The sequence below is a fragment of the Podarcis raffonei genome, chromosome 4 (genome assembly GCF_027172205.1).
Source record: "Podarcis raffonei isolate rPodRaf1 chromosome 4, rPodRaf1.pri, whole genome shotgun sequence".
NCBI lineage: Eukaryota > Metazoa > Chordata > Lepidosauria > Squamata > Lacertidae > Podarcis > Podarcis raffonei.
The window spans coordinates 33,742,639-33,766,513 of NC_070605.1; the positions used below are offsets into that span (position 1 = coordinate 33,742,639).

General features: G+C 41.6%; 1 protein-coding gene across 6 annotated transcripts in view; it reads left to right on the forward strand.

The window, feature by feature from the left end:
- Window positions 1-23,875, forward strand: part of ZBTB20 (zinc finger and BTB domain containing 20) — a 484,288-nt gene that overhangs the window by 312,134 nt on the left and 148,279 nt on the right. For all 6 annotated transcript variants that reach the window (XM_053386091.1, XM_053386092.1, XM_053386087.1 and 3 more), the window contains one exon: window positions 5,563-5,682. The gene's annotated coding sequence lies outside the window, so the exon portion shown is untranslated. The remainder of the gene's footprint in view (window positions 1-5,562; window positions 5,683-23,875) is intronic.

Below are 23,875 nucleotides of genomic sequence, written 5' to 3' on the forward strand. Positions count from 1 at the left end.
AATTCCTGGTACTATCAAGTGACTTTTTCCAGAAGAGTGTAATAGTGTAAAAATTGAGCAGTTGTTGAATATCTCTTCTTAAACTCTGCAAGTTGTGTAATCCTGTTCAGTCAAAATGTAGGGTGGAGTCACGCCATGACATATTACAATTTTCCTTCATACAGAAAGCACTCCTGTTTATAACTGTGCATGTATTATCAAGTGTGTCTTGTGAAATCAAGTGTGTCTTGATTTCAGTAAGGCTTTTGACAGTGTCCCCCATGATAGTCTTATGAAGAAGCTCATAAATTGTGGGCTGGACAAAGTAATTATTTGGTGGATTTGTAGCTGGTTGACTGACTGAATGCAAAGAGTGCTCACTAATGGTTCCTCATCATCGTGGAAAAAAGTGGCAAATGGGGTGCCACAGGTTCTGTCCTGGGCCTGTTGTTCAACTAAACGACTTGGATTAAGGAATTGAGGGGATGCTCGTCAAATTTATAGATAACAACAAACTGGGACTTGTAACTACAGTAATGCTACAGAAGACAGAATCAGGATTCAATATGACCTTAATAGATTGGAGAACTGGGGCAAATCTAACAAAATGAAGTACTATAGAGACAAATGTAAGGTTCTACACTTAAGCAGGAATAACCAGGTACACAAAGATAAGATGGGGGACACCTTGCTTGCTAGTAGTATTTGTGAAAAAGATCCAGAGTTATTGGTAGACCACAAGCTTAACATGAGTCAACAGTGAGATGGAACAGCAAAAATCCCCAATGTTATTAACCGTGCATAGGCAGCACCAACAGAAGTATATTGTCACGATCATCATCCTGCTCTATTCTGCCTTGATCAGACCACACCTGGAGTGCTGTGTCCAGTTCTGAACACCACATTTAAAGAAGGGTATTGACAAGTTGGAAGGTATACAGAGGAGGGTGACCAAGGTGATAAAATGTCTTGAAACCAAGTCTTATGGGGAGCAATTGAGAGAGCAGAGTATGTTTAGCATGGAAAAGACTGGGAGGAGGATGGAGCAAGCTTATTTTCTCCTGCTCTGGAGGGTAGGACTCAAACCAATGGCTTCAAGTTACAAGAAAGGAGATTCTGACTAAATATACAGAAAAACTTTCTGACCGTAAGAATTGTTCGACAGGGGAATGGTCTCCTGCAGGAGGTTGTGGACTGTCCTCCTTTGGAGGTTTCAAAGCAGAGGTTGGATGGTCATCTGCTAGGGATGCTTTAGCTGAGATTCTTGCATAGCAGGGGCTTGGGCAAGATTACCTTTGGAGTCATTTTCAATGCTACAGTTCTACAAATAAATGATTGTATGTGCTGGAAGCTGGCATTTTGTGTATTTGCAACAGTATGTATTGCCTCCCAAAGTGGCTCACTCACATCAAAAGAATGAAAGAGAAGAAAAGAGAATGTTGTTGCCCTTTGACTTAAAGTTTAGATATTCAAGGCATACAACAAATGGGCAAAGGGGGAATGGAAAATGAGGAAATCAGTTTAACAGTACTAGTACAAACTGGTAAGTTGTAAAGTGACTAATAGATGGGGGCAAGATGAGGTTTCCCTTGCCGGTCCTTAGTTCAGAGTGTGTTCCATTTTGCTCTGCAAAATGATTCCCCACACATACTGTTGACATCTGTCTGTCTCTAGAGACAATGGAGTGCTCCTCCAGGGGAGGGGTCCACTTTGTAAGCAGCACTGAAGTGACCTCCTTGGGGGCAAGCCTGGGCAGTATGCATGAGGTCCTGGGCTGCCAAGATAATAAGACCCTCCTCTCAGCTTCGCTGATGTGGTCTAAAGGAAAGCAGAGCAATACGTTTGGCACCAGCTTGGCTGCAGGAGTTGCTGGGAGGAGATATAGAAGGCACCCTCCAACTGTTTTAGAGACTCCACTCTGGATTTGTGTAGTGTTTACCCCTTGGCCTTTTCTCTCTCTCAAAGATATCTTGCAAAGCAGCGGAGGTTTAGCATCAGAGTTTTCCTTCTCCTAGATGGGCTACGTTCCCAGGTTGGCAAGCAATTCCCTCTACAGCACGTACAGAAACCTTCTTGACCATTGGACCCACTATTGGTCTTGTCCACTCAATCCCCCAGAGTTTATCTTTGTATGCAGAGGAAGCCCCTAATCCGCTGAGGGTTTGAGATCCATTGGCTGCCCTCATCTGGTTTAACTGGCCAATCAAGGCCATTCCCAAGGTGCAGCTGCTGTTGCATATTACAGCTTCTAGCAGCCACATGTGAGAGCTGAGTGCAGGGTGGGGGATCAAAGGTGGACAAAGTACCCCTGAAGGAGCACAGCGTGTCCCCCACCAGAGGTACTTCTCCTCCCCTAACACACACACACCCCACACAAACATTCTCAGTCTGTATCGCCTTAATAAAAATATTGAGTTTGGGTCAAAGTTTTGCAAAATGATAAAGACCACTTGAGTAAGGATTCAGGGGGGATTATTTTGAATTTTTCTTTCCTACTATCAAACACACATGCACATGCACGTGCACACCCACATACACCCACCCACAGAGTTTCATGAAAATTCATTAATCTGTGACATTTAAAGATTCTGTCTGATAGGTGTCTGGAGCAGAGGTCGGCTGCGTACATCAATAGTTTCTTAGAGTCTGGCACTCTGTCAATATTTGGGGGCCTCAGTAACAGCACTTAAAGGCAGTGCCTGCGAGCCGTCATGCTCTTAGCATGTCTGTAAGTGTCTGAATGAACAGATATTAGCACGTCAAGTCCTTTTATGACTGGCAACACTTAGAAACAAAACACTCAGATGATAGCTTCACCTCCCTGCCTTCAGTTTCCTTTCTGTCTTTTGGTCTGTTATTTATCTGATGGAGTTCAAGTATTTCAGCTAAATATCTACCCTACAAAGGGTCTGTTATCAAACAGGATAGTAGCAATGATGCTATGCACCGTTTATTTAACAACATAGCTCTGGTAAGCCTCTTGTTTCCACAGTACTGTACTACATTGTGTTTAAAGAGAGGTTCAAGCCAGTTGTATCATATAGGAGGCCCAGTACCTGATGACAGTCTGGAGTGGGCAAGAGCATGTATTATGTTGCTGAATTGATTCTCTCTCTCTGTGTGTGTGTGTGTGTGTGTGTGTGTGTGTGTGAGAGAGAGAGAGAGAGAGAGAGAGAGAGAGAGAGAGAGCTTTCTACATATGATGTCCAGAACGCAAGCAAATACTCATTTTAAACCTTCTTGATGCTAGTGATGAATCTGCGGCCCTTCAGTTATTCCTGGACCATCGCTCTCATAATTCCTGACAATTGGCCGTGCTGGAAGGGGTTGATGGAAGTCAGCATCCAGCAACATCTGAAGGGCCTCAGGTTCCACACTTCCTGCTGCAAGAGGAAGGAAAACAGATTGGGCAGGCAATGTACAATAGGGGGGGGCGGGTGTTAGCACAACCTCATACTACCGTTTCTGCGCTCCAGAGTTCTACTTTTTATTCTCGAAGCTGCTTTTAAAAAAATTGCATTGCAATTCTGATTTGCATCAACCTCTGATGGTGCACCATATATGATATGGGCTTGATTATGCAAAACAGTTTTTTAAAAAAGCAAGTCCATTATTACTTTTAAAAAAAAATCTGTTTGGGACTCAACCACACATGTGAACATCAGATTAATGTCCCAGGTATTCTTTGTATCCCAGTCTACGTCTACTGATGTTATAGTATCTTGTCCAGGGCTGTTCAAAGAGTTTTGAATATGCCCTAATATGGGCCTCAAATGTTTGCGTTACAAAAGATAATAACTTTTCTGTTAGCTGTTCTAGCATTGTTCTGATAAACTTAATAGCAGTTTCTTACATCTGGTGATGTAGGAACATAATTCCTGACTTCTAATCTTCTTAACCTATCAAAACAAAATGTGGTAAAGCTTTTCTACAGATATAGTGGGAGAAATCCAGTGGCCTAAAATTTTTCATTGTGAGGAGGTCAAGCTAGCAGCATCGCTGCCACTTCCCCACTTACTTCAGAATTCCAGTGGGGTTTTCACTTTCATCCATGGTACATAACCCTTTTCAGCCTAAGAACTGCATTACCTTCTGGGCAACCACATGCCAGAGAGAAGGGTGGGTGGGGCAGCTCATATAACTTCTACCTTTGTACAGCAGACTAGTTTATACACACACTGATACGTCCCTCTCTGTCATTTATCCAGTAAAGCAAGCGGTATTATTAGAATTCAAGGATGCATTCCAGCTAGGCAAAAACACTTGGGGTGCAAGTGGCTCATGAGGGAAGTTGGCTGGGAATGGTTCCAAGGGCCAGATAGACAGGCCGAGTCTTGAGGTTCACCCCTCTGACTTATATGAAGAGGTCAACGTATGTGAAGCTGTGTGACACTTTTGTCAATCCAAAACTGAGAAGCCCTTAACCATCAAAGATTCTAAAACAAATTAATCACCTCTCATTTCCCGAGGCCGGCAGCAAGATCAGCCTTGCTCCCTCATTAAGGACATCAATGGATGTCCCTTCCTATGTGTTCTGTCAACCCCGGCTGCACCTCTGTAGTCATGTGTTTTATCTATCATCTAGATTGGGCTCCAAGGTTGTTCCTTTCTCATCATGACCTAGGAGTTGCAGCTGACCAGTTCATGGATGGCCTGACTCTACTTGCCTTTTTCAAGTCATATGCCTATCCGGCTATAGTTAGATAGATACAAAAATTGTCTGAAATGTAAAAGACCCTTCAGACATTGGAAGATCTTCAAGCTCATTCTGTGGAATTTGTTTTGTATGTAGTTGCTATATTAACAGCTGTTAGCTCCTATGAGGTGTGATAGGCATATGTGGTTGGATTTTCCCAAAGGGTTTCCACTGAAGTTTCTTAAGAGATTTAACATTTATTTTAAGAACACATCATTAGTCTGAAGGATAAAATTAGGTGCATTCTGAGAATGTTAAATAATTTTCTTTATATAATGTAAAATAGACATTAGCATTGTTTGGATAATTTTAAATGGCCACATAATTTGGGGGGGGGGGGCTTTAAAAATAGTGAAAAGATTTCTGAAAAGGTTAATAAGTACTACAGATTTTCAAATACAAGTTTCCCCCAATATTAGATTAAGCTCTGAGTAGAAGGGCATAGCACCCACTCTATAAGAGACATGATAAATTTCATGGCATTTCAACAAATTGTTTTCATGTACCAAGTAATTTTTCGTTATTTTGTTTCTCTTTGTCCATTTTTTGTTGCATAGATTTGTCCATATGCCTATGGATTTCCTTTACGTCTTTTATAACACTGTTTTTTAAAGTGTTTTGTATTTAATCTAGAACAAATTAAATGTTGTGTATTTGATGTGGGATCTAGAATGTTTCTCCTTCCTGTTGTATGCCAGTTAGAAATACTGATAAATACCTAAGAGGAATATAAATTGTATATGGCAGTGGTGAAATAAATTTGCTGTGTTTCACCCCATGTAGCCATTTTACGCCATATTTATAATTTATGCAAAGCAAATTGTATTCCATAATGTTCTTCCTTTCTCTTTTGTTTTCTCTTTGTTTCCAAATCTGTACCCTTGTAGCTTGAAGAGGAGAGCAGCATCAGCTGGAATATTTCGTTCCATGTTGCAAGAGACAGGGCGAGTTGGCGGGAATGAAACCTTCTTTTCCATACAGTTGGCTTGAAATGCTGCATTTAAGAGGTATTGTTTTCCCCACCCACCTTTTCTGGAACTAAAAGTGAAAAGCTGCAAGCAAGCATTAGTCTTGCTGCCAAACCACCTGTTGATTCACAGCAGAAAATCCTTTTGGCAACTCATTTTTTACCATATCCAGTTGGAGATAGATGAATAGCTGACATTTGTATACCTTTAGAACCTCTTAGCACCCTAAACCTCAGGTCCACAGCAAAATGTAATAGCTGTTCACCTGAAGAGAGATGGGTTCAAACTGAGATTAAATCAGGAACAAAAGGGGTTTGGCAGAATGAGACCATTCTGCCATTGACATTTGTCAGCTTCACGCAATCACCTTATGAGATCTGGTGTGTCATTCAGAGTCTGTTTTAAAAAGACTAATTTCTGGGATGCTGCAAGACAGACTGAAATATGGCAGAGCTCTAACAAGAGCAATTACTAGAAATACTGAGGATGCACTGGTTTAAGAGCTATGACTCCCGAGGTGTACAGAGTAACACAAGCAAAAAACAAAACAAAAAAACAGGTCCCTTGCCTTCAAAGTGCATTTTAGCAGTGAGGGAGATAACATAAACGTGGGAGCAGGAGACAAAAGAGGCAAGGATAACAGAGAAAGTATAATGAGCTAATGCACCTGCACATAGTTAATGTCAGATTCAGTAAGGAGTAAGAGTGAGATGGTTGATAATATACAGAAGTAAGAGTATGTTCTCCAACCAGAAACTAGTGTATATAACAGTTTTGCTGGGCCAACATAGTCTAGGTTAGAAGTGGAGCTTGAGAAATACTGGGCAGTGGTGGTGAGGGGATGGCAAGGGTTGGGCAGTGGCTTGAAAGAAAGGTGATAAGTCTGCTTTGCTCTATTAAACATATAAGCTAACCAACTGCATTCCATGGATTTTTTTTTATACATTCAATTTGTAATTCATATAAGGCTGTGTTGCTTTCAATTTTGAAATTTCAATATTACTGTGTCCTTGAGAGCAACCAGTATAATTTCCTTCAAGTTGATAAGGCCAGGAAAATTCTTTGTACGAGGATGTTAGCCTCATGGGAATTGAATAAGTATTTTGACTGATCTTGTTGATGCTGTTCTGTCTAGAACCTGTATTTGTTGCAGCTCTGAGAAGTTTTTGATTTGTTTTTCCCCTGTCTCTGCCCTAATTAATTTTATGAGACTTCCCAATGGACATAATTTATATGACAAATGAATTATAGTAGCAGTCACTGATGTGGTATGAAACTCCTTGTTTATGGCAAATTTAATGTGCTCCTGCATTCTTTTCCTCTATAAACTCTGATCTACCACTGATTATCTATACTCTTTCTCTTTGTACAGTTCCCACTTCCCTGCAATGTGTGATTTCTGTATCGGTTTTATTGTTACAGGGTAAAATACTGAAAACATAAAGCAATTATTCATTACCTCTGTAGCTTTTAGGTGGTTTCCCATACCTGAACCTGTTTTAAATAATGTTGTGAATTACACAGAAGCCTGCTGCCATACCAAATCCTGTATCCAGTCTCCAGTTTAATGCAGTACTAATGGGCAATAATCTTCTGTGTTAGCAAAACATTGATGACTAGTGTCAAAATACAGAGAGCACAAACATCTGTGGATGTTCTGTTTTGAATGATGGCCTTAGAGGCAGGGCTTCAGGGGCACCCTAGACATCCGTGTGCAGGACTCATTCTGGAATCTCTTTAAAGGCAGAATTCCAGTGTTAATCTAACAGCAGTCATCTATAGTCTGAACCGTAAATAGAAACTGCAGCTGTATCCCATTAGGTAGCTCTACCTTCTGCGAGAGAAGCCTCTTCATTTCCTGAAGAAACTTTCCTCTCCCACTCTGAATTCCCTGCCTCATCCCCTGGAGAAGGGGAGTCAGACACCAGGGTCATTATGCTGAAGGGGAAATGCTAGAATGAGTTAGTATACTGAGAAGGGACCCTGAGGCATGCCAGAAAACTTTTGTGTAGGGAGCAGGGGGTCCAGTTTACAAACATTCTTTGGAACCCAAACGTCCGATGTGGCTTCCAATTGGCTGCAGGAGCTTCTTGTAGCCAATCAGAAGCTGCGCCTGGGTTTCCAAACATTTTGGAAGTCGACTGGACTTCCGGAACGGATTCCTGTCAACTTCTGAGGTACCACTGTAATAAATTTCCTGCGTCAGCAAGGGGTTGGACATGATGAATTCTGTGATTCTATGTTTTGTCTATGTGATTCTATGTTCTGTCTTCATGTTGAGGCCCAAAGGGAGACAAAATTTGGCCTCAGGACAGGAGACATTTCTCACAGTATGCAGTCTCAAGCCCTATTTTTTCACCCAATGATATTTAGCCTGCCCCCTCACAACTTAATGGACCTTTAAATTATTGGCTTTGAGCACATGAGTCCTTACACATCTGTGAGGCAAAGTCATTCCCCTTTTCAGCCTAGTAGAAGTTTCCTTAACGGCTTGGGCAGGGGGACCTCTCTTAAGGCCTACTGTTATTTTGAGAACCTGGAGTTTTTTGAGCATACTGGATGGATGCAGCCTACCAAAATCATCCTTTGAGCCCAAGGCAAGGATCTGCAGTGGCTTTTGTTCACACTTTTAAGACCCCACTGCTGCACCCCATCTTCTCATGCCAGGTGCACTCCAAATAAGAATGGCCACGGCGTCTCACACCATGGTTTGGCTATTGGGTCTAAGCCTGAGACTTGCAAATTCCCTTCTGTCCCTCTCTGTTTTCATCACTCATGTGCTCCTGTATCCTATTCAGTTTGGAGTAAAATGCGGTTGGTGTCATGAGTTCATTTGGGATTGGGTTTAGATTGGTAGCCTCTGACACAGGAGGAGGAAGAAGAAATGGTGGGGGGACTGAATAGTAGGAATCTTGGTTGCAGGAGGGGTGATCTCCCCTTTCAGCTCTGACTTCAACCACATATGAAGGGGGGAAACCAGTGCCAGTTTCCGCTCTCCCAACTTTCCTGCAGAGTGGAAAGCCTCACAGAGAGCTTTGAGCAGCTGTGGGGGTGGGGAGGCAGAACTGGAGGTGGCAGCCGATGAACAGGTATCTGAACAGAAGGGTACAGTCTTGTAACCTAGGACCAGGCCCTGCCTTCACAGATGGGATCAGATCGACCCACCCTAAAGGAGCATGGGCTTGCAATCCTGACATCACACAGGGCAAGCAAGTTTTGCAAGTGACTGCCCCACACCTCACCCTTATGAGCCTCTAGTTGTGTGTTTGTGGGAGGGAGAAACTTGCACTTTTCCTCCCAACCAGAATTGGAAACATTTCAAACACCGAAATAGTGTTTTGCTGTTTCAAGTGCAAGAGCAAACTCTGTTTTGTCCAAACAAGGAAAGTGGGTAGCAAATCACATCATGTAATAAATTATTGATGCATAACATGGGAGGAGGGAGAACACATGCATGAAGATGACAAAACCATAGTTTATGTTCCATGTGAACCAGTCCTGTATCTCTGTTTTCCATGGCTACTATTCTCTACTCTCTGATGCTTTGGAAAACTGACTCTTGGAAGCTGAATTATTTGTGTAGAATACATAAATATAAGGAAATTTGGTTACTGTGCACAATTTATTTGTAAGCGTAGCATTTTGACTTACTTGGTTGCAAAACAGGATTCTTATCTTTATAGAATCTAGAGTGCTGCTTCTGGTGTTGTAAACAAGAGTACAGTGGAATATAAGAGACAAAGAAGAAGAATTGGCTTAAGGGGCAAAGATAAGGAGTAAAATATAAAGCTCTCTCTTTTTGGCTCTGAGAATGAACACATGATTAGATTAAGTCATTTTGCTGGAGCTGTCTGAAATATTTTAGCACCCATTCACAGCCTATGAAAATGGCTGAGAGCTTCACATTTCAGAAACACTAATAGCAAAATTAATCTGCCATTATACAAGTTTTGCCTTTATTTTTCAGTCTGAGGTTTGTTTCACATGGTTTTGTGGTGGAGTTCTTGTGGTTGTTGCTGCTTTCCTTTATGCTCCAAACATTAGTAATGACTGAAACTTTCATTGCTTGCAGTAAATACCAGATTACTCAGTCACACTGCAGCTTTTCAGGGTGTGCAGCAGCAAATTCTGCAACATGAACATACTCCTCAGTAGAGGGCAAGCCTTTTCCAACTCTGTACTTTGCAGCTGAACTCATCTGTGCTAGACATTAATTCCAGTATATCCCTGAGTCCTGGTCTGCAGTTCCTTGGCATTTCATCTGTAAAAGGGGATATTACCTCTCTACCTCTCCATGTACATTTTGAGGCTTAATTAATGAATGTTTGCCAAGAGCCTCAAGCTCCTTGAATGAATGTCCCTATATAAGGGCATAGAATTATTATTGCTGTTGTTATTAACTGTATGCCTAAGACAATGGTGTTTGCACATGTAAGTAATTACAATGCACTTCAAGGCATTCTGTTTTGCAATGCTTTTCTCTCCATTTCCTGCAAATCAAATTACTGTGGGATAGATTTGATTTCCACATCATTTTGAAAATACTTTCTTTTTCTTTTTTTAATTTCCTTTGTATTAATTTTTTCAAAGTTCAAAATACAAGCATCCATGACTAAATGCTTGAAACTAAACAACCCTTCCCCCCCCAAGCATAACAAAATTAAGAACATCATAAGATGATATGCCGTTAAACAGTGTAAATCATACATAACAAACATGGCTGTAGCAATATATTTCATCCATATCTGAACCACTAATAAGAACTGTTTATTCAAATAAAAAATAGCTGCTTCGTTGTTGTTTTTATTGCAAGAGAGGTGATGGAGGAAGAGAATCAGAAATTCATTTCTAACCGAAACGAAATAGTATAATGGCCCAGTTCTGATGCATGGCACAAGAGCAAATCAGCATACAGCAGCTGCACTATCCCATAACATCATGAACAAAGGTTCAATGAACAGAAGAGTGGGCACAACATCTGTGTAGCAGGGCAATGAGAATGAAGTTGGACTCTATTTCCCATTTACTGGTAGCAGTTCTGCACGTTTTACAACTTCTGCAGGGGCTCTGCTTACCCTACTATTAAGATGTTATAGAAGAGGCATATTTTACTCGTATCTTGTCCCCTTCTGCCCACCACCTACCAACATCTGAGAAATACAGTGGTACCTTGGTTCTCAAACTTAATCCGTTCCAGAAGTCCGTTCCAAAACCAAAGCGTTCCAAAACCAAGGTGTGCTTTCCCATAGAAAGTAATGCAAAACGGATTAATCCGTTCCAGACTTTTAAAAACAACCCCTAAAGCAGCAATTTCACATGAATTTAACTATCTAACAAGACCATTGATCCATAAAATGAAAGCAATAATCAATGTACTGTACTATAAAATAAATAAGACAGTATTGTAGATGGTAAAAATTAAAATTACATTTTTTCTCTTATCTTCACTGATGATAGTCATTGTTTGGATGGGGGGCTTTTATCCATTTCCACAGTCACAATCAATCAATCAATCAATCAATCAGTAGCTGAACTGGGTTCCACAGAGTCACAAAAACAATTTAACCGAAAAAGCCTCAAAAACAAAAACGCAAAATAAACAGCAAAAACAAAAGCACCAAACTTAATCCATTCCAGAAGTCATTTGACTTCCGAAATGTTGCAAAACCAAGGTGCAGCTTCTGATTGGAGCAGGCGCCCCGGAAACAATAGCCGACAGTCACATCGGACATTCAACCTCCGGGTTTTTGGCGTTTGAGAACCAAGGTAGCACTGTACTGAATCCTGTGCAAAGACTATGTTGGCTCAGGCCACTTCTATCCATGCTGCAGCTAAATATGATGGCCACAAGATAAACAAATGACCCTCCCCACTTGTTGAGGTAATCTAATGTTTCAGATCTTGCCACCCTCATCATTGTGGTTGGCAGTTATTTGATTTGGATCGTCCCCCCCTTCCCATGGTGCTCCCTTGAAGGATTGTCCACCCACCATATGCAGGCCTTGGGCCAGACAGTCAAGACACACACACATCAACCATCGCCTGATAAAATAGTATAGTCTTGACCAGGCTTCCTCAACCTCGGCCCTCCAGATGTTTTTGGCCTACAACTCCCATGATCCCTAGCTAGCAGGACCAGTGGTCAGGAATGCTGGGAATTGTAGTAGTCTCAAAACATCTGGAGGGCTGAGGTTGAGGAAGCCTGGTCAAGACTATACTATTTTATCAGGCGATGTTGATGTGTGTGTGTTTTGCAGGGGAGGGGGGGTTGGCAGTTGTTCCTTCTTTTTTATTGTTCTATTTTTTAACTTTGGATTTGTTAACCATCCTGGGGGACTTTGAACAGAAAGACAGCTTATAAATGGTTTTTTAAAAATAGATTCTAAAGTATTTGCTTTTAAAAATTCCAAATCTCGCACTTAGATTTTTGATTTAATAATATTTCTATTACTGGTAATACTGTAGCATTCACTGATAAAGTCAGATTAATGACTAGCAAACTCTTCTTGGCTTGACAGAGCTATGGATCAGTATTTATGAGCCATGTGGGAGATCAGTTGAGAAAATGTTTTAAGGGTTCTGACTGGATCATAATATTTTTTTTGGGGGGGGTTTCTTTCTCAGAACCATGCAGTTTTACTTCAGAATTTGTTATCGAGGTTGTAGGGATGTGTGAGAAATTTGGCTTGGCTCACATTTTAATACAGCTCTACCCAATTTACACTTCCTGAAACAATACATGAATTGAAAGACAGATATCCATTGAAATTTGTGATTTTCCACATTTTGCAGTGTAGTTCTCCAACCAGAAATGTGTATGTATATATATATTAAGTGAAAATAACATACAAAACAGATTCTGTTATGGAAAATTGCTCATTAAATTGTTTATATTAGGCAAGATGGCATACAAATTTGTTTATATTAGGAGAAATGAATACTCAAATGCAGATGAATTCACATTAGGACTTTTAAAAAATCACAGACTCTTGTGGAAGCATGGAAAACTGAAAACTCAAGAGCCAAGTCATTTTTCTGTAAATTATATGTGCAGTTCTAGTCAAATAAAGGAAATACCATTTTTTGTGGAGAGTAAGCAGTTAAAATAATCCATTTCTGAGTCTGTGCCTATCAAGGCTGTGGCTTTGAGAGCCTAGTCTGATTAATGTGGACCTGTGCAAGTGCAAAATTCGTGCATAAAGTTGCAGTAATGTGGCCATTTGCATTTTGAGTAAAATAAAAATTTTAGGGCATGGAATTTTCTTCATAATACATCTAAGCACTGCAAACTGGGGTGGGGGGGGAGGATCTATTATTCCATCCCTATTATTTCCTACATTTGGAAGCATCAGTGTTTGACATTAAATCTGCCACCTTGACATGAGTCTACCCTGATGTTTTAATGTTGAGTGTGCATGTAACATAGGAGTACATTTGGTCCCAAGATCTGAAGTCATTGAAAATATTTGTATTTATTCCATCAACTACCATCATGAAATACAGACTACAGTGGTACCTCAGGTTACAGACGCTTCAGGTTACAGACGCTTCAAGTTATAGACTCCGCTAACCCAGAAATATTACCTCGGGTTAAAAACTTTGCTTCAGGATGAGAATAGAAATCACGTGGTGGTGGCGCAGCGGCAGCAGGAGGCCCCATTAGCTAAAGTGGTACCTCAGGTTAAGAATGGTTTCAGGTTAAGAACGGACCTCCAGAATGAATTAAGTTCTTAAACCGAGGTACCACTGTATTTTAAAAGGGAAGCACCTCATGCCTAATTGTTGTTGTTGTTTAGTCGTTTAATCGTGTCCGACTCTTCATGACCCCATGGACCAGAGCACGCCAGGCACTAATAGTTGTGGTCAAATGGAGAGACTCCTAAATGAAGCTTGTTAACTACTTCTAGGTATTTTTACTTCTTTCCTATAAGGTGAAGTGTGGCTTGGGAAACGCTACCAATAATTTAGTTCTAGTATTTATTAAAGCTCTTTTTATTCTGGGCTAATGAAATTTACAGAGTATCTTACAGAAAAGGAAAGCCCTCCACCGCCCCCATCTGTGTAGTAAGACTGGGGGTTTTTTTTGTGAAACATCTCCACACAAAAATGCTAAATTGGGAACTTGGAAGGGCATTGCGTGGACAGGCGGAGTCCCCAGATCCCCCGCGGTCCCCCCGTCATGCGGAATAACGACTCGAGACAACGTGCTATGGGATTAAATTGGCCACAACTTTATTGAATTTCAAATGTGGGTAGACCTTGGCTCAGGCATTGGGCGTTCTCCCTCCCCAGTCCCCAGCCGGGGATCTAGGGAGCATCAGGGTTTTTCAGTGTGTGTGGGGGGGATGGGCCGGCTCTGGAGAACATATGTTCAAGCAGAGACAGCCGCCCCCGTTACGCCGCCGCCGCAGGGGAGAGCAATGACAACCTTTCGGCGCACGGCCAAAGCCTCCCTTCAGAAACCCCTTTAACGGGGAACCCTGGTATCGCCGCCGCAAAGAGGAAGATGGACTAAAGGATTCCGCCCAAGGCCTGATACTGCCAAAGTTGTGACGTTTTGCTACGGGAAAGGCGAAACCTGCCAATGCAGGGAAATTCCTTTCCGGCCCTTTAACAGCGACCTTACGTAGCAGCGCCCGCATACCTGTGAAGAAAAGTTAACCTGCGAAACCTGTGAAGAAAAGTTAACCTGCAAAATAAGGCATTAACTGAGGGTGGGTAGGGTGGGAGAAGCTCTGGAGCCAAGTGAGGATTCCCAGGTAAGATCCTCCCTCTATTGTGTGGGCAGGTAATCCCTCCCCTACCTGGACTGGTCTCCTTGGCAACGCTTCCCCCAGGTGGGATTGGGCAAATGACTGAGGTAGGCGGAGACCTCCAGGTACCCCACCTGAGGGAAGGCAAGGCCAAGCCTAAGCTATTGGAGCCGCTCGAGATCCAGGGGCTGCACGCGTCCACGCAAAGGGCGCCCCCCGTTTTTAAGCGGGGAGCGGTCATTCTGTGTCACAGAGGTACTCTCAGACAGTGCTTGGTCTTGGAAGTACTCCCAGTGCAGACTCACCCTGAAGCTTAAAGCTTAAAACCATGACAGAGTAAAGACATGGGGAAGAGAAGAGCTTCACCTGGAAGCCTCCCTGGGGTTTTCAAGATCTGAATAGGTAGGTACCGTACATATGGATAGATTGCTTCCTAAGGTACCCTGGCCTCAAGCTGTGAAAATAGACTGGGAACCAGTGAAGACTGGCAAAAGGCATGCATGATATGCTAATGTTGCCCACTCCCCAAGTTAATGGTCTCACAGCCACATCCTTGCCTCATGATTGAAAGTGGTGTGCTTCTGAATACCAGTTGATCAAAACTACAGAGGGGGAGGGCGCTCTTGCACTTGGGTCCTACTTGCAGGGTCTTATAGGTGTGGCTACTGTGAGAGCAGAACGCTGAATTAGAAGGGCCATTGACCCCATTCCAGAAGGCTGTACTGAAGTTTCAAGACCACAAGGCAGCCATTATAGCGTAGTGTCAGATCTAAGTGGCAATGTTTCTGTTCCTTGCCTCCTGGTCTAATCCTTTTGTTTCCAAATGAAAGGTGGAAGGAAAAGGGGTGCAGAAGGCGGCTCCTCTATGTAAAAATTATCAGTAAGAAGGATCATGCATTCGGAGGTTCACTGCACACATAAGCAGGGTGGGGTGGGGGGAAACAGTTGTACATTTCTCTCTTTCTTTTATTTTAGCAGCACAGATTATTTATTAACTGAATGATTGTTTCAGTCTGTCTGCAGTCTCAAGATTTTGCTACATTTCATGCATAGCTTCATCACATTTCCTGATTCAGCTTCAGGCTATCACATTTGGGGTGGTTTTCATACTACTTTTTTTGTATAGAGTCCAACAAAAATAATGATAAATTAATGTAAAAATGCCTGATTCACTGGATTGTTTTTTTTGCCCTAAAGAATATGTTGGAAAGTTAGCACCCACATCCATTTTATTAATTTTAGGATGGGAGAGAGAGAGAGAATCAGCCATTGTTTCAAATCCAGAAGATGCTGTTTTTAATGCTATACTGAATCCTGGGGACAAGCCTTAATGATGGCATGAAAGCTGAACCTGTGATGTTCTGGCCTAAAGCCAAGTCTTTTGATTGGAGCTGAAGTGACACCTTCAGTTCCTCTTCTCAGATCAACACAGTAATTTACTTGTCTTTCGTGGTCCCATGTGTTTTATATTGTTTCCAGCTTTTTCATACTATAGTTGTTTAAATGGTCCTCGGTTTTAACCCTGCAAGATCTCTCTTGCTTAAAGCTACAATCCTATACATACCTAGCTGGAAATAAGTCCCATTAAGCATAGTAGGACTTACTTCTGAGAAACATGCAAAGGATTACACTACATGTTACTTAAGTTTATTCAGACTGTGTACAGTGTCTCCATGGTTGCCATGTATGGTTTTAATGAACATCTACATTTATACTTCTGAATTAGCAGCAACTAGATGAGTTCCTAGGGATTATATAAATGAGTATTATGTTTATGGTGTCAAAAATTACCCAAAGTCAAATGACTACTTATGGCTGATGTGCTAATAATTCCTTGCTGTTTTGTCACATAGGTACCGTAAGTCATGTCCTTTTGACATCCCCAGTTGTGTTTTGGGGATCCATGAATAGTTGTGTGAACTTATAGCCACTGTGAAAGGATTTGATTAAATCTGAAAAGGCTGAAAGCTGAGGTGCCAATTGCTTTTTGAGAGTTCAGTCTTGCAAGATTTCTCCAGCCTGTTGAATGCTATGCTATAATTCCTCCAAGTGGTATTGTATATTTAGGGCTGCTCTGAGTATTCTCCAGAAGTTTTCCTTCCTATACTTCTGTGGCTCTTCCAAAGTAGGGAGGTGCACTGTCTGTAGATACAGGTGCTTAATATACATTTCCTTATATTATTGTTGAATTGATTTATTATGGTCACAGGCCAGAAATAATACATCTCCTTTTAGAGAACATGCAGAGCTGTTGTTCTCAGGGTTTCTCGGGGTCTACAGATCTCCAGGTCTTTTGCTTTGGACCCCAGATCTTCTACCCCTTCTCCCCACTTTAAAACACATTTTTCCCCTTACAGAGCAGCTCAGTGCACTGCAAAGCACACTGTTAGTGAGAGCTCAGTTATCCACCATCTCATTTTGCCCAGAGGCAGTATGGGATTACCCTAAGCCTGCTGATAGCCCCTTCATGTATATGGCTCACATCGTTTGGCTATATAAATGAAGCAAAGGTGTCATTTTCTTTATTGAAACAAAGGCATTTTTCCAAATGCAGAGTTAACTTAGAGACAGGCAGTGAAGTATCTTTCACTGACAGTACTAACACTATGATCATTATTCATTGGGAAAATGCACTCATGCATAATACCCCAAATTGCTATCACACAGAAAAAAGTATTTCACATTGTACACCACACTCTGCCTATGATATACTGAAGAATGCTTTTTTTTTTTACTTCTCCATACATACTGATATTGAAGCTGATACTGAAGTAAAACATATTTTACAGGTAGTTGTAAATAAATATTCACATATACTTGTACATTGATAAACAATGTAGTTTTCATAGAGGGGGAGAATACAAGTGCTGAATGAAGTTTTGAGCAAGCAACTCAGTAGGGAAAATATACTCAATTGTTTGTGCAGAAATTCCCAGATTGTGAAAATGCACACATAAATGATGTATCACACATCAGAGAAAAACACTGAGTACACCCAGTACAGTCATCACACCTTGAAAATTGACATAAAATTTTAAGCCAATATGAATATAGCACTCCTAAAAGCCTAATCGAGTCGATCGCACCACAGCCAGGTACATCTGTTCTCAGCACTAACCGTTATCATTAACATAAAACACTTAAAATCACTAAGCTTCAAGTCTGGGGACAGATTTTTCCAAGAAGAATCTGCTAAATAGATTTTAGCAGTGCAGCAAGTGGGGACCTTGGCTACATTAGACTTATACGTTTTTGCATCTCAAAGGCCTGTGAACTGTTTTCAGAGGAACAGTCTGAATGAAGAATAACGCTCACACTGTATAGCAATTTCTTTATCACTGTTTAAATGTGGAGGTAAAAGCCTTGAAGCTGTATGAATAGAACTTAAATGTATCAAACTGGAAAGAAATAGTTTTGGAAGGATATATTTTTTAAAAATGCATTTCATTAAAAGTCACCAAGGTGTAAAACTGAACACCAAATACAGGACTTAGTAAGAGCGCACTTTAGGGTATTTGGGTTGTGGGTGGCTGGAAGTCATACCCGTTATTTTCCCGGCCCAAAAGGAGCGTTTGAGAAATCGCTAGCCTCTTTCTGTTGACGTCAGGTGTTGTGTGCTGGATATATGGCACTAGGGCTGCACATCTCTAGTGCCACTGAATTCAATAGGGCATATTCCCTGGAAGATGCATGTGGGTTAGTAGTTTTACTCTTTGAAAAAGAGGTCAAATGGAGGATTTGTTCTATTACCTCCTTGGTTCATTTATGTTTGTTTGCATTTCTAGTGTGATTTTACCTTTCTTGTGGGGATAGAGGAGAGTGAGACATCTGGACTACATAATTCTGATGGGAATGCACTAACCAAAATATTTTTACCTTCTATATGTATAACTTTTAATAAAAGGAGAACCCTATTTTGCATAATAAGAGTCATTGATTCATAACTGATTGAGAGTGAATATTGCAAGCTTTGTCTGGAGTCATGAAGGTAAAATAAAAATGACAAAGAGTGCTGGAGCACTTAGCTGTTTTGTTTGCTTTTTGGCATGAGCTTTTGTATATACAAGAGCTGATTTCAGATTCAAGATGGATGATTAACCTACCATTGATGATCTCTAAAAAAACCGTTCAGAAGCTATGGGGAACTGAGGCTGCTCCAGCTTCTTTCATATCTGCCTTTTATAGGCAGCACTGTAGGTCCACTTTCCAACAAGTGGGTCTCATTCAGGGGAGCATACCTCTGAGTGAAAGTTTTTAGGCTCCAGGACAAAGTTAGAAGGGGTAAAATCCAAGCAATGAGTACAGGCAACACACTCCAAAAGTTTAGAAGCAAAAGGCAGCAGAGAGAAGAGACAATAATAAGAAAGAAAAGAGGGATCAAGAGGGTTTTTTATGAATAGGAGAAACTGTAGCATGTGTATGCACTAGTGGAAATGAGCCAGACAAAAGAGACATGTTAAAAGTGGAGAGATAATGACAGGAGCAACGGTAGTTAGGTGAGAAGCTGGAACCAAATCAAGGGGACAAGTAGAAGGATTGGGAGAGGACAACAAATGGGACACCACCTAGAGGGGCTGAAGAAGAAGTCAAAGAATGAGTGGTAGCATGTAAAGCCAGTAGAGGAGTAACAGCTGCTGCAAAACCAGAACAAATAATATGAATCTTATACGAAAAAACGTGGCAAAATCCTGAGTTAAGAAGGAAGAAACAGTGGAGCAGACTTCAAGAGTGAGTTAAAAGTGGGAAAAAACAAAACAACAACGAGGATTCCCAGAAGTTAAAGAAGAATAGTACTGCTTCTTGACAAAAGAAAGAGAGGATAAAAAAAGAAGAAAGAACAAATTTATAATTAACATAAATCAATCCATTTCTTAGTCTGCTTCCAAAGACGTTCAGCCAGCCTAGCACAGGATTGGAGATATCAAATGCAAAGAGTAAACCACAGCTCAGGGCAAGAGCAGAACTCAGTTGAGGTGGGACATGAGCTACACCAAAAGGGTAGCAAAATTAATCTGAGATTTCATATCAAAAGAAGTGATAGATGAGAGAAAATGAGAACCAGAAGAATCAAACAGATTATCCAGATGAATATTGCGGTGCCCAAGTACTAAAGTATTATCTGGAGGAAGAAAAACAACAACAGTGAGCCAGGAACCAAAACCCGATATAAAGGATAAAAGAGGGCCAGGTGGCCAATAAACAACTGCAACCCACAAATGCAGTAGGGAGTAAGATGAAGAGTGTGGTGGGAAGAGGCTGAAACTGATGAAGTAGACAAAAGAAGCCCCACCACCCCCACCCAGCCCTCCAGTTGACCAGTATGAGAAAATGATAAACTTCCTGCCTGCTCCATTTATCCTCTTACACTTTCCAAGATGTTGGAGTCAAATGGTCCAACTTAATGAATAATATGTTTCTCTTATAGTGTAATGTTTTGGTGTCACATGAAGCTTGCCATCTTTTTAACTTGCCTTACTACTGTGCCAGGCATAAATTTAGCAGGTGAAGTAGTTCCTGGCATGAAGATAAAAGTGATGAGGAAAAAATGTGGCAGCTTAATTTCTTCTTCGTCTTCCTCTCTCATCTTCTTCTACATACTAGGATGCTGTTATAAAGGCCGAGGATCAGGAATGATATTTAAAAAACTGGCAACCCTAATTAACTTCACTGATGCAGTGAGCCATCAGTATAATGCTAATATAAAAGCCTTGCATCAGAGAGAGAGAGAGAGAGAGAGAGAGATCATCTATTAGGACTTTGTGGCAGGACAAAGCCAATCTCATAGCTGATACGATTGCAGCAGGCTACTACATCCCTAATCCAGGATTTCTGACGTAGGGATAAAAGGAATAAACTTTTTGCAAGAAAAAAAAGCTAATAAAGTTGCCAGGAACAGATATTTTGTAATCTGTGCTAAATATCTGCTGGAAAAACATGAGCAGCAACGAAGCTGAGAAGACACTAAAAGAAATTCAGGGCAAAGTGCCAGACGCCCAGACGGAAGCAGAATGTGGACCAAAAAGATTGCGACAATCGGGTAATTATGGTTTATGAATTTCAGCTTTAATCTGTAGTTCAGTGAATCCTGATTAAATATCTGTTAAACACAATTAAAGTTTGTTTTTGTATTTCACCGTCTTGATCAGAATAATTAGAGACTGCGTGTTTCATGTCAAAAGTAGCAAGAGGAATTTAGTGAATGAACATCGTTTTTAAAAGCCATTTGTAGCACCAGCTGTTGGCATTATTTTATATTTTAGTGTTATCAGCATAAAGATGGGCCTTCTTGGCACTGAATGTTTTCCAGCAGGACAAGAATGTTTCCGTCTATAATGGAATGGCAGGGGAAAGTGGGGGGGGGGGGGAGAGCTGGTCATAAGACACCACTTGAAAAATGTCAGATAAGCTGCTAGTCCTCAAAAGTTGCAACACATGCAAATAGTTGGAAAGGGGGAAAATGATGCAAGTAGATTACCTGGCAAGTTCTTTTCTGTCAAAGTTGAATTGGGAAATGGAAAGGAATAATGTAGAGGATGTACCTCAAGAGATACATACAGTAAATGTAGGGCAGCTTTCACCAACCCGGTGCCCTCCAGATGTTTTAGACTACAGCTCTCATCAGCTGTATTGACTGGGGCAGATGGGAGTTATAGTCCAAACAATAATAATAATAATTAATAACAATTTATTATTTATACCCCACCCATCGGACTGGGTTTCCCCAGCCACTCTGGGTGGCTTCCAACAAAATATTAAAATACAATAGTCCTTCAGATATTAAAAGCTTCCCCTAAACAGATGTCTTCTAAAAGCCAGATAGTTGTTTATTTCCTTGACATCTGATGGGGGCGGCGTTCCACAGGGCCACTACTGAGAAGGCCCTCTGCCTGGTTCCCTGTAACTTCACTTCTCGCAGTGAGGGAACCACCAGAAGGCCCTCAGTGCTGGACCTCAGTGTCAGGGCATAATGATGGGGGTGGAGACGCTCCTTCAGGCATACTGGGCCGAGGCTGTTTAGGGCTTTAAAGGTCAGCACCAACACTTTGAATTGTGCTCGGAAACGTACCGGGAGCCAATGTAGGTCTTTCAAGAGCGGTGTTATGTGGTCTCGGCGGCCGATCCCAGTCACCAGTCTAGCTGCCACATTCTGGATTAGTTGTAGTTTCCAGGTCACCTTCAAAGGTAGCCCCACATAGAGCACATTGCAGTAGTCCAAGCGGGAGATAACCAGAGCATGCACGACTCTGGCGAGACAGTCCACGGGTAGGTAGGGTCTCAGCCTGCGTACCAGATGGAGCTGGTAAACAGCTGCCCTGGACACAGAATTGACCTGTGTCTCCATGGACAGCCGAGAGTCCAAAATGACTCAATCTGTTAGCCTCCATCCATCCTCCTACCGCCTCCAGATACTCACACAGGACCTTCACTGCCTTCACTGGTTCTGATTTGAAAGAGAGGTAGAGCTGGGTATCATCTGCATACTGATGAACACCCAGCCCAAACCCCCTAATGATCTCTCCCAGCTGCTTCATGTAGATGTTGAAAAGCATGGGGGAGAGGACGGAATCCTGAGGCACCCCACAAGTTAGAGCCCAGGGGTTTGAACACTCATCCCCCAACACCACTTTCTGAACACAACCCAGGAGGAAGGAGCGGAACCACTGTATAACAGTGCCCCCAGCTCCCAGCCTCTCAAGATGGTCCAGAAGGATTTTATGGTCGGTGGTATCAAAAGAGATCCAACAGAACTAGGAAACATCTCTCACCTTTGTCTCTAGCCCACCAGAGATCATCGACCAGCGCAACCAAGACCAAAAGATCTTGAGGGCACCAGGCTGTTGACAGCTGTTGTAGGGAGCCATCTGTTTGGCTACATCTGGAGGGCACCAGGTTGGGGACCACTGCTTTTGGGAGCCATTTGTTTACCTTGTGATCCTGGTTAAGCAACCTCTTTGCAGTCTTCATAATCACAGCAATGCTTCTACTATCTCCTAACGAAGGCCTGAGATTCTGATGTACATATCTTAAATATATCGAGTTTCTCTGTAGCCAGTTCAAAGGCTAAGAAGCCTACCCATCAACTGATACAGTAACAGACTGGCCTCTTTCTTTCTCACCTGGGCTTGGATCATCACTGCAAGAGATGACATGATGGTGCCTTGAATTCTGTTTTTAGGAGTCATTTATGTTTGACTCAAACCACTACACTAGGTTCAAATTGTCATGTGCACTAATGCTAGGCAGACTTCATTTAATTAATTGTATTTCTTGTTATGCTGTCTTTCCTCCAAGAAGCTACGGGTGATCTTACACTTTACCCTCATAACAGTCTTTCAGTGTAGGTTAAGCTGAGAGTTAATGATTTGCCCAGTCTCCCACTGAGATTTATGACGAAGTCCCAATTTCTAAAGCAAAAGGAATGAAAGGGTAAGTGGTTCTGAACCCTCTTCCTGCAGCCTCTCCTCTCAACTCTAGTCCCTAACCCAGGCTCTGAACTGCCTGCAGGGTGGGGGATAAACTCTGGTGTCAGGGGAACTGCAGGAAGTGCTCCTCAGCCTCAGTGCCCCTCTCTCACCTTGCACTTTTGTTATTAAAGCAAGCCCTATCACCTAGTTTATATATTGCATTCAAAAATCTGGGTCAATCACCATACATCTAGTATCTGTCTGAGCAGGGATTTGAATCCGGGTCTCCCTAGACTAAACCTAACTCTGCATATGTTACACTACACCAGTGACCTACCCAATATTAAATGACTGAACCATTTTAGCTTGCAGTTTCCAATGGAAAGAGCATTGGCTTTTTAACTGTGTTTGGGGAGACTCAGGGGGTCTTCAGTGAGAAGATCATTAATTATATACAGTACAAGTTTCCAAGCAAGACAATTTACCCAAGAATATCATTCTTTTTTTGTGATGCACAGTGGAGGATGCTTTCTGGCCTATTCATGGGGAGCCATGATGAGGTACCTCAGGACTCACCAGAGTTCCGCATTAACCAAGTGTACTCTTTAGAACACCATTTTGAATCCTTTGCAACATGCAGTAGTTTGGAAACTTGTGAAATAGATGAGGCTGCATGAATACTGTCCACACTCATTAAGGAGAAGCAAGCCCCATTAAACACAATAGGCCTTAATTCTGAGTAAACATCCATATATATATATATATATTTATTTAAAAGCAATATACTTTCAGTAACACAAGTATTTTAACCCTTCTGTATTCCCTTATAAAGGGACGCAAAAAGAAAATCCAGTCTGCAAGTGACTGCAGATTTCCAAATTGGCCTTTTGGGAGAGCCACAGTGATTCTAATTCCAAAATGGAATCAAGGTTAATGGAGAAAGTGTTGAATGCAACTTTAAAATCAAAGCTATGTTTAAAGATACCATCAAAGGCTTATAAAACATGGCTGCCTTTTTATAAACTCCAAGCCCTGCAGATATGGTGCCCCTAACAGAGCAGGGAAAAGATCAAA